This window comes from Triticum aestivum, chromosome 3A (genome assembly GCF_018294505.1).
Source record: "Triticum aestivum cultivar Chinese Spring chromosome 3A, IWGSC CS RefSeq v2.1, whole genome shotgun sequence".
In the NCBI taxonomy this organism is placed as follows: Eukaryota; Viridiplantae; Streptophyta; class Magnoliopsida; order Poales; family Poaceae; genus Triticum; species Triticum aestivum.
In genome coordinates this window covers 193,933,503-193,942,176 of record NC_057800.1, presented here as the reverse complement: position 1 = coordinate 193,942,176, position 8,674 = coordinate 193,933,503, and the positions used below count along the sequence as shown (strand labels likewise).

General features: G+C 39.0%; 1 long non-coding RNA gene across 1 annotated transcript; it reads left to right on the top strand.

Moving 5' to 3' along the window:
• Positions 1 to 2,716: 2,716 nt before the first annotated feature.
• Positions 2,717 to 7,530, top strand: LOC123060935 (uncharacterized). The gene is made up of 2 exons (XR_006428275.1): positions 2,717 to 3,109; positions 3,186 to 7,530. It is a non-coding gene; the product is annotated as an uncharacterized lncRNA (long non-coding RNA).
• Positions 7,531 to 8,674: the final 1,144 nt, after the last annotated feature.

Sequence of the window (8,674 nt, the reverse complement as noted above, 5' to 3'; positions counted from 1 at the left end):
CTCTCCCCCTCTCTCCTGGTGGCGCCGGAACGCCGCCGGGGCCATCATCGCGACTACGATCTACACCAAGAACTTCACCGCCGTCATCACCAACTCTTCTCCCCTCTATGCAACGGTGTAACCCCTCTTTTACCCGTTGTAATCTCTACTTAAACATAGTTCTCAACGCTATATATTATTTCCCAATGATGTATGGCTATCCTATGATGTTTGAGTAGATCAGTTTTGTCCTATGAGTTAATTGATGATCGTGATTGGTTTGAGTTGCATGTTTTATTATTGGTGATGTCCTATGGTGCTCTCCGTGTCGCGCAAGCGTGAGGGATCCCCGCTGTAGGGTTTGCAATATGTTCATGATTTGCTTGTGGTGGGTGGCGTGAGTGGCAGAAGCACAGACCCGAGTAAGTAGGTTGTTTGCGTATGGGAGTAAAGAGGACTTGATGCCTTATAATGCTATGGTTGGGTTTTACCTTAATGATCTTTAGTAGTTGCGGATGCTTGCTAGAGTTCCAATCATAAGTGCATATGATCCAAGAAGAGAAAGTATGTTAGCTTATGCCTCTCCCTCAAATAAAATTGCAATAATGATTACCGGTCTAGTTATCGATTACCTAGGGACAAATAACTTTCTCGTGACAAAAAGCTCTCTACTGAAACTAATTTAGTTATGTCTTTATCCAAGCAGCCCCTAGATTTTATTTACATGCTCTTTATTATCTTGCAAACCTAGCCTACAACACCTACAATGTACTTCTAGTTTCATACTTGTTCTAGGTAAGACGAACGTTAAGCGTGCGTAGAGTTGTATCGGTGGTCGATAGAACTTGAGGGAATATTTATTCTACCTTTAGCTCCTTGTTGGATTCGACACTCTTACTTATCGAAAGAGGCTACAATTGATCCCCTATACTTGTGGGTTATCAAAACCTTTTTCTGGCGCCGTTGCCGAGGAGTTATAGCGTGGGGTGAATATTCTCGTGTGTGCTTGTTTGCTTTATCACTAAGTAGTTTTTATGTTGTGCTCTTGTTTTCTATCTTTAGTTATGGGTAGGAAACGCAAAATACCAAAAAAAATTAGTTGTACCTACTACACCAATGGGTGAAGAACCACTCAAAATCTATCGCACTCCTGAAGCTTTTTACGTGGATCATTTTCGATCCCTTTGTGATCGTGCTGAAACCCTAACTAGCTTAGTTGAGGGCAAATCTTTAGATGAGCATTCTTGTTATATGCGACACCGCATATCTGAAAAAGGAAAACTTTTACTGGATCAAATTCATCGTTTGCAGTGCTATGCTTGGAATTTATGTGAAATATATTATTCTACTTGTTGTTCTAAAGACCCTAAGAAACACCTTCCTTACCAATGTGGGTTTAGTGATAATGGAATCGTATCTTCGTATACTAAGGGTGTTTATAATTACTATGATGTTCAATAAATTGAAGAATTTGTTACTTTTAGGGGTACTTGTGAAATTGCTTCTTTTATTGAAGAGTGTGATACTACTCTCTAAAAATATGAAAATTTGGCCATACTTAAATATTGCAATAATAATTGTGCTTCTAATCCTTATATTAAACCATATATTGAGGACTCCTCCGCTGTCCAAGAAAAGACTAATATTTTGCAGGAGTCTATGGAAAAAGAAATTAATGACATTGTGAGCTCACTGGATGAAAATGATGAGGAGGAGAACGAAGAACAAAAGGAGGAAGAGCAGATTGATCACTTGTTCCCACCTTCTAATGAGAGTAACTCTTCAACTCATACATTGTTTAATTTCCCTTCGTACTTACCGAAGGATGATTGCTATGATAATTGTTATGATCCTGTTGATTCTTCTGAAATATCCCTTTTTGATGATGCTTGCTATGCTTGTGGCCAAGATGCCAATATAAATTATGCTTATGGATATAAATTTACTATAGTTACTTATGTTAAACATGAAATTGTTGCTATTGCACCCACGCATGATAGTCCTATTATATTTTTGAATTCTCCCGACTAAACTATATCGGAGAAGTTTGCCCTTATTAAGGATTATATTGATGGGTTGCGTTTCACTACTACACATGATGATTTTGATATATATAATATGCATGTGCTTGCTGCTCCTACTTGCAATTATTATGAGAGAGGAACTACATCTCCGCCTCTCTATGCTTCCAACATGATATAATTGCAAGAAACTGTTTATACTATGCATTGGCCTTTACTATGTGTGCATGAATTGTTTATTGTTTTTTATAACATATCGATGCATAGGAAGAGAGTTAGACTTCTTCATTGCTTGATATATGTTGCTTTGTGCTCATTACTAAATCACAAATCATTGTTAATTAAAATTGGCTTTGATATACCGTGGGATCCGGGTGAATTCATTACTTGAGCACTATTTGCCTAGCTTAATGGCTTTAAAAAAAGCGCTGCCAGGGAGACAACCGGAAGTTTTAGAGAGTCATTTATTTCTGTTGTGTGCTTTTATTTAAAACAAAACAGAAGCTAGCCAACTCGCTCCCAGAATGCGTCCCCGATTGCAAGCTTCGTTGGCCGTTGGATCTTAGTCAAAAATCGTTTTGGACGTTGGATCTGGACGTTGGATCTCTGTGATTAATTTTGACCGCGTAGTTGTTTTTCCGCGTCCATGACTGGTGGGCTCGTCCGAGCTTTCAATTGGCTGGGTGAAGTGCCGGTGGGTGCAAACGAGCGTATCCTCTCGCGCCGCGCGTCTTGTGCCCACCCCAATCCCTCCAGCCGCCGCTGCCACATTTCTCCTCCACCCCCTCGTCTCTCTCCTCTGGAACTCCCTCCTCTTCCGCGCGCCCATCACCCAGCGCTCGCGCGCTCGCCTCCTGGACCAGCCGCCGTCGCGCCGCTGGGCCTCGTCCACCGCGGATTTCCATGGGGAAGGAGCAACGACGGGGCTAGGCTCCAGGCGGCGCACACTTCATGGGGAGGCAAGGAACCAGGAGGTGATGGGGTCAGATCTGGCGGTGGTAAGTCGGAGCTCGAGCCAAGGCCGTGACGGGGAAGGTCAAAAAATAGGGAGACCGGATGGAGGTGCTTGAGGCGGAGGAAGGCCCGTCGGCAAGCTTGAGCTGGAGACGGTGAGATCCCTTCTCCCATCTCTATTCTTTCAGTTCCTTCCTCTCCAAACCTTCATTTATCACCTCTCTCCATCAGCACAATTAGCGGCACCGGCCATCGGATGGTAGGAGCACGAGGCAGCGCTCCCGTCGCTGGGTGGTGGAGCTGCACAGGAGGGGGAGGAGGCTGGCGACAGGGAACCGGGCCGGGAGGAGGCAAGGTATCTGTTGTCATGTGTTTTTTTTTTTTTTGCATTTTTCTCCTACCGTGCATCTATTCATTGTCGGAGTGGATTCATAGCAACAAATTTTTGGATAAATAATGAGTGCCAAGATATGTATGTTGACAAATGGATGAGAGGTGTTCAGAGAAAGATTTGAGCCATACATGCGCCAGGTTCTGAGAATCTGTGAATGTAATTGGAATATTTTCAATTGCAAATCATTCCCTAATATTATGGTTATAAGTCTTTTTTTCGTCCTGATGTTCTCAATATTTCTAGATAACCATGTTTTGTTGGACTTATTGATAAAGTAAATTTTCTGGTACAAGTTTGGCTCCAAGGAAAGTTATTGTATTTACTAATATTTTTTTAATTTAACACCATGACTATGCCTCGATATTACAATTGTCGTAATGGTGTGGATTGCTATATAAAGTTCTATGTTTGAAGGGATGTGTTGTCAGAAATTCTCATACACGATTCTTTAGTAGGAAGGGAATTTCAGTCCTTCAAAAGTGAAGATGATCATGCCTTTCTGTTGGATTTGGTTTTTTGGTTTAAGCAATCATTCAGGTTATTGAAACACCCGTGTGCCTCTTTTCTTGTCTGATATGAGGAAAATGGTTTAGAGTAATTACCGGCAGGAGGATCGCTGGGTGGTAGCTGAGTGGGAGGGTTCAGATTAGGGATTACGAGTATGAAGTAGATGTGATAGATTGTAACTCTTCTCGCTTGATTAATTCATCTCAAGAGGTCCACTTTATATATAGAGGCCTAACAATTAAAAAATTAATCATCCTTACATGCATACATGCATGCGTCACTCTGGAGCCAAAAACTAATTACGAGTATGCAGGTTGCAGTCCCTTGCTCTACATATAACTCGCCAACTCTACTAATTCATGTATCAGTATATGCATATATGTAGTCCGTTCCCAGTACATGTGTTCGGAAGACTGGACATTTGTACTTATTCAAAATTTTCTTTTCATAAAAGTTCCTTGGAAGAGATTGCTAAGTTTAACGAGCAATGTCCCTTTTACATCTATTTACAGAGTGTTTTCTTTTGGTTTCACCACATTTTTAGGTTTTTACAGGTTGTGTATAGTAGAGGAGGCATTGAGGATGAAACATGAATGTCCATTGTTCTTGTCCGCTCCTGATCTCAGTAGACCTGTGTGATGTGCTCTTGATCCTTTCTTCTTTTTTTTGTTAAATGAATCTCTGACCGAGGAGAGCATGTTCTTTTATTCGGTTGCAATCGTGAAACTTTTTTTGGGTTTTCTTATTGTACAGTACGAACCTTCCAAATTATTTGATCCTGGAAATAAGTTGCCAATTTTCTGTGTGCAATGAGCTGGGAGCCGGGGTCAGCCCTCTCACCACCAGTCGAACATACAACTTCAGCCACCATGTCGAGTGATATAAAAGTGTTCTCTGTTTCATAGAGCAACGCCACGAGAATGTGCCTCCTCTTTCTCCTGGTGCATGTTGCTGCCCTCCTTTCCCCTCTGACTTGACTTGCTTTACATTGTGTGAAGTTGTTTACTTTCAACTTTACAACGCTATATCAAGTTCGCAACTGTACTTGGCTACAACTATAACATGATGCATTTCTCTTCCAGTTTATTGAATATATTTTTAAGGATTGAATGTTCTATCTGGTACTGTCCTATCACTCATTTAACTATCTTAATTTGTTCACAAAACTCCTTCTGTAGCTAAGATTTCTTTGTACAACACATACTAATTATTGCTCTTATTCTTAAATCTTATTTCACTTTATTCAGTTGTAGGCTGGGTTAAGATTGTTTTTGTGCCAGAAACAGACTAGGCAATGCTCTAACCTTGGCAGCAAAAATCGTCTAAATTTCATAAATAAGGTAGTGGAATATCTTTGAATATGTTCATTTAAATATCTTGAGTTCACCTGTATGGGTTGCTTCTGCGCACACTTTCTTTGATACGAATTTCTAGGTGAGAAATTCTTTCATGGTAATGATGTATTATCGATATTTACTATGTTTCTTAGGCCTATAGGTTTCTTTTTGTGGGATGCAATTACGGTACAATATGAATATGATCCTTGAGTTGCATATTATTGCCTTTGGACATAGACATGTGCCATGTAGTATAACATTTATAAAGAATGTCTTGGAAATTGCAAGTAGATGATTACGGTTACCCTGTAACCTTAGGAGTAAGATATATATGATGATAGAATCTAGAGATTCTTGCTAATCTATAACAATAAGATCCAATCACGTGCAATATGTTTTATTCATAAAAACAGGGAATCAATCTGGCTGAAAGTAGTCATCTTATGGCATGGCGTGAAGAGGTTGTTCACAAACCTCTGTTAGGTGCTCCATCCTTTGTCACTCTGAATTGATTTCCTAATATCTGGCTTCTCTGAACAGATGTGTGCAGATCTGAGAAAGAAGAGGAATAATCCAGAACAATTTAGTGAATAAGAACAAGTTGGCATTTCTCTCTTGTGAACGCAGTCATGCCTGCCTATTGATTTTATTATTTGTGCTAATGCAAACATGAATTCTCTATAGTTCTTGACGCAGCACCGCTAATTACTCAATCTGCAATACATGATCATTTCTGGTAGAAGTTTAGTGCATGAATTAGCATTCTGTAAAGTTGGTCTAAGCTCATGTCTCTAGGCCAGGATAGATTTCTCAATATCATTTTTGGGATTGTTTGAACACTGAGCAACATTGCCAGGTCAACCATTTCTCATTTCTTTGTCATATCTGTAAAACATTGACACACCAAGCTTACGGGTGGTGTCTCAATTTTGTCACCAGCCACTTCCACCGACCCGTAAACTGTCTGTCTCGAGGTCTCCCCAACTATGTTTGGGTTTAGAAAAACAAAGAACTATTTTGAAGTCATTTTCGCATCAGCTACTTTGTAGGTATTATGTGCGTTGTCAGGGATCTAATATCATGTAGTTCCAGGGATTTCAGAAGGTCTGGTCAGTCCATTGTTCTTGCCATGTGTTACTTTTTCTCATTACTGTGATCGTCAGTGCTCTTGACATTGGTTACTTTTTCTCATTACTGTGATCGTCAGTGCTCTTGACATCGGTTACTTTTTCTCATTACTGTGATCATTTGTGCTCTTGACATCGGTTGTTCTTGCTTTATGGTTGCCTTCCCAGTGCACTTTTATTAGTTGTAACATATTAATGTTAATATGCTTGATTGACCATATTATATATTTCACTTCACCGGGGTGGTTGGTGGAAGTGGTGGTTAAAATATTTTGGTTAAAACAATGTCTCTAATTAACAAGTTTATACAGTTGAATCTTCTTGATTGGCTATTTTGTAGCTTGCTCTTAGTTGTATAGTATTAATTCTTAAAACTGGATCTCTTAAAATTAGTTAAATTGAATGAGTTGCTTCACTGTTTTCAAATAAGTAGTTTCATCCCTCACTGTGTCCTGAACTTATTCTTACTGCCTTTTATGACTTAAATGTAACTATTGGCATATAATCTCATGGCTTAAAATCTTAGTTGAGAATGTATTTAGAAGTTATAAGATCTGGAGTTTCCACTATTTCATCCAGCGGTATTCCCAGTAACTGAATATTAAGAGCACTGACGATCATAGGTTGTACATTTAGTTACCGGGAAATGCTTTTATCTTGCAGGCCAGTTTTACATTTACTTTTTCAATAATGAGATGACTATGAACAGAGTATCAAGTTTTTTGCCTTGGCATTACTGCCGCTGTCTACGGATGGTTACTAAAAGAAGAAGGATTCAAGCGGCATACCTTCACTTGACAGATGCTTTAACCGCAAGAACTGTTGTTATTTTCTTTTCCTTTCCTACTCCCTCCGTCCGAAAATACTTGTCATCAAAATGGATGAAAAGGGATGTATCTAGAACTAAAATACGTCTAGATACATCTCCTTTTATCCATTTTGATGACAAGTATTTCCGGACGGAGGGAGTACATTGATTTCCTACAATGATGATAGTTTGCCTTTGATTCTAGAAGTCCCAAAGGGGACTGAAGGGTAGAGATTTCCATTGTCGTTGAATTGGTGGGATTGTCACCAACTTAGTGTTGCAGATTGTTTCTATTTTAGAGCAAGAAGCCAAATCATGTTGTTCATTGTAAATCTTGAATAACTTGTTTACTGTCACTTCTATATCTATTGTAAACTTTCGTTCCTGGTGTGGTACTTATCAATCTTGGTGTGCCCTTCCATTGCAGTTTCTTCAAAAAAATAAATCTCATTTCAAGTTTGCACCTCTATTATAGTAGAACATGTCATAAACATGGCATTGGGCATTATTTGTCAAGTTCCCTTCAAAAAGGAGAGATTTCTATAGAGAGTGGCTCCATAACTAAAGAGATGACAAACGTTGTGCAAGGTATTGTTTGTTCTGCTCATTTCAAAATTTAAGAAATTACAATGCATGTGAACTATAGAGGTTGTGAAGGACGAAATGCTATGGATCCAGAGGAGTGGGAGGGAAGAGTTTACCAAGGACAAGCGTGACTTTGGATTCCGAAGTTCCAGCTAACATAGCAAAATTGTGTAGATAGAATGCCTGCATTTTGAAAATTCTACTGTATTACATAGTTTGTGACTACATTTCTTTCTATTTTCATTATTATTCAAATAACTCTTGGTTTGAAATGAGACTTTGTGCAATTTGGCGCAACGGATAATGTTATTATACATCTTATTGTAGTCAGTAAACCTTCCATTCTTATTGTAGACAACACGCCTTCATTTTTTTTATCAAGGTGGGTTAATTCGTTACCTTATGTGCTTGCCCACAACTAAACCAACTAAATGTCTAAATCATGGATTTTCTTTTTAATGTGTACATGGATTTAGCGAGTCTCTACATCATTTGGCGCAACAAGTGGCATATGAACCTCTCACATGCTTATGCACCCAAAAGCACAACACAAAGAGGTTTCCTTTTCTCGTGCAAATGGAAAATAAGAGTTTGGTGCAAACGGTGTTAAAAAATATATCTTTAATTGGTCTTTACATCTTATACAAATATATTTTTTACTCATCGTGATAACCGTATTCTCGGCTAAAACAATGCTTCCTTAGCTGGTTTGTACATGTTATACAAATTCACTTTTATTTCAAACTCGAATTTCACAACATGGTACACATATTTCCAATATGACATTGTTTAAAATAGGCTTTCTACTACCAATGTCTGCAAAATGAAACTATTTTCATCGACAACATGGCTTTAGTGGGTCTCTGCGCCATTTCACTAGTAAAGTTTAAAACTAAAAATAATGTGCCAAGGTTTGCCTTTAGGATGTTTAGATTGCTTGTTGGTTTGTGCGGTGCAAGACA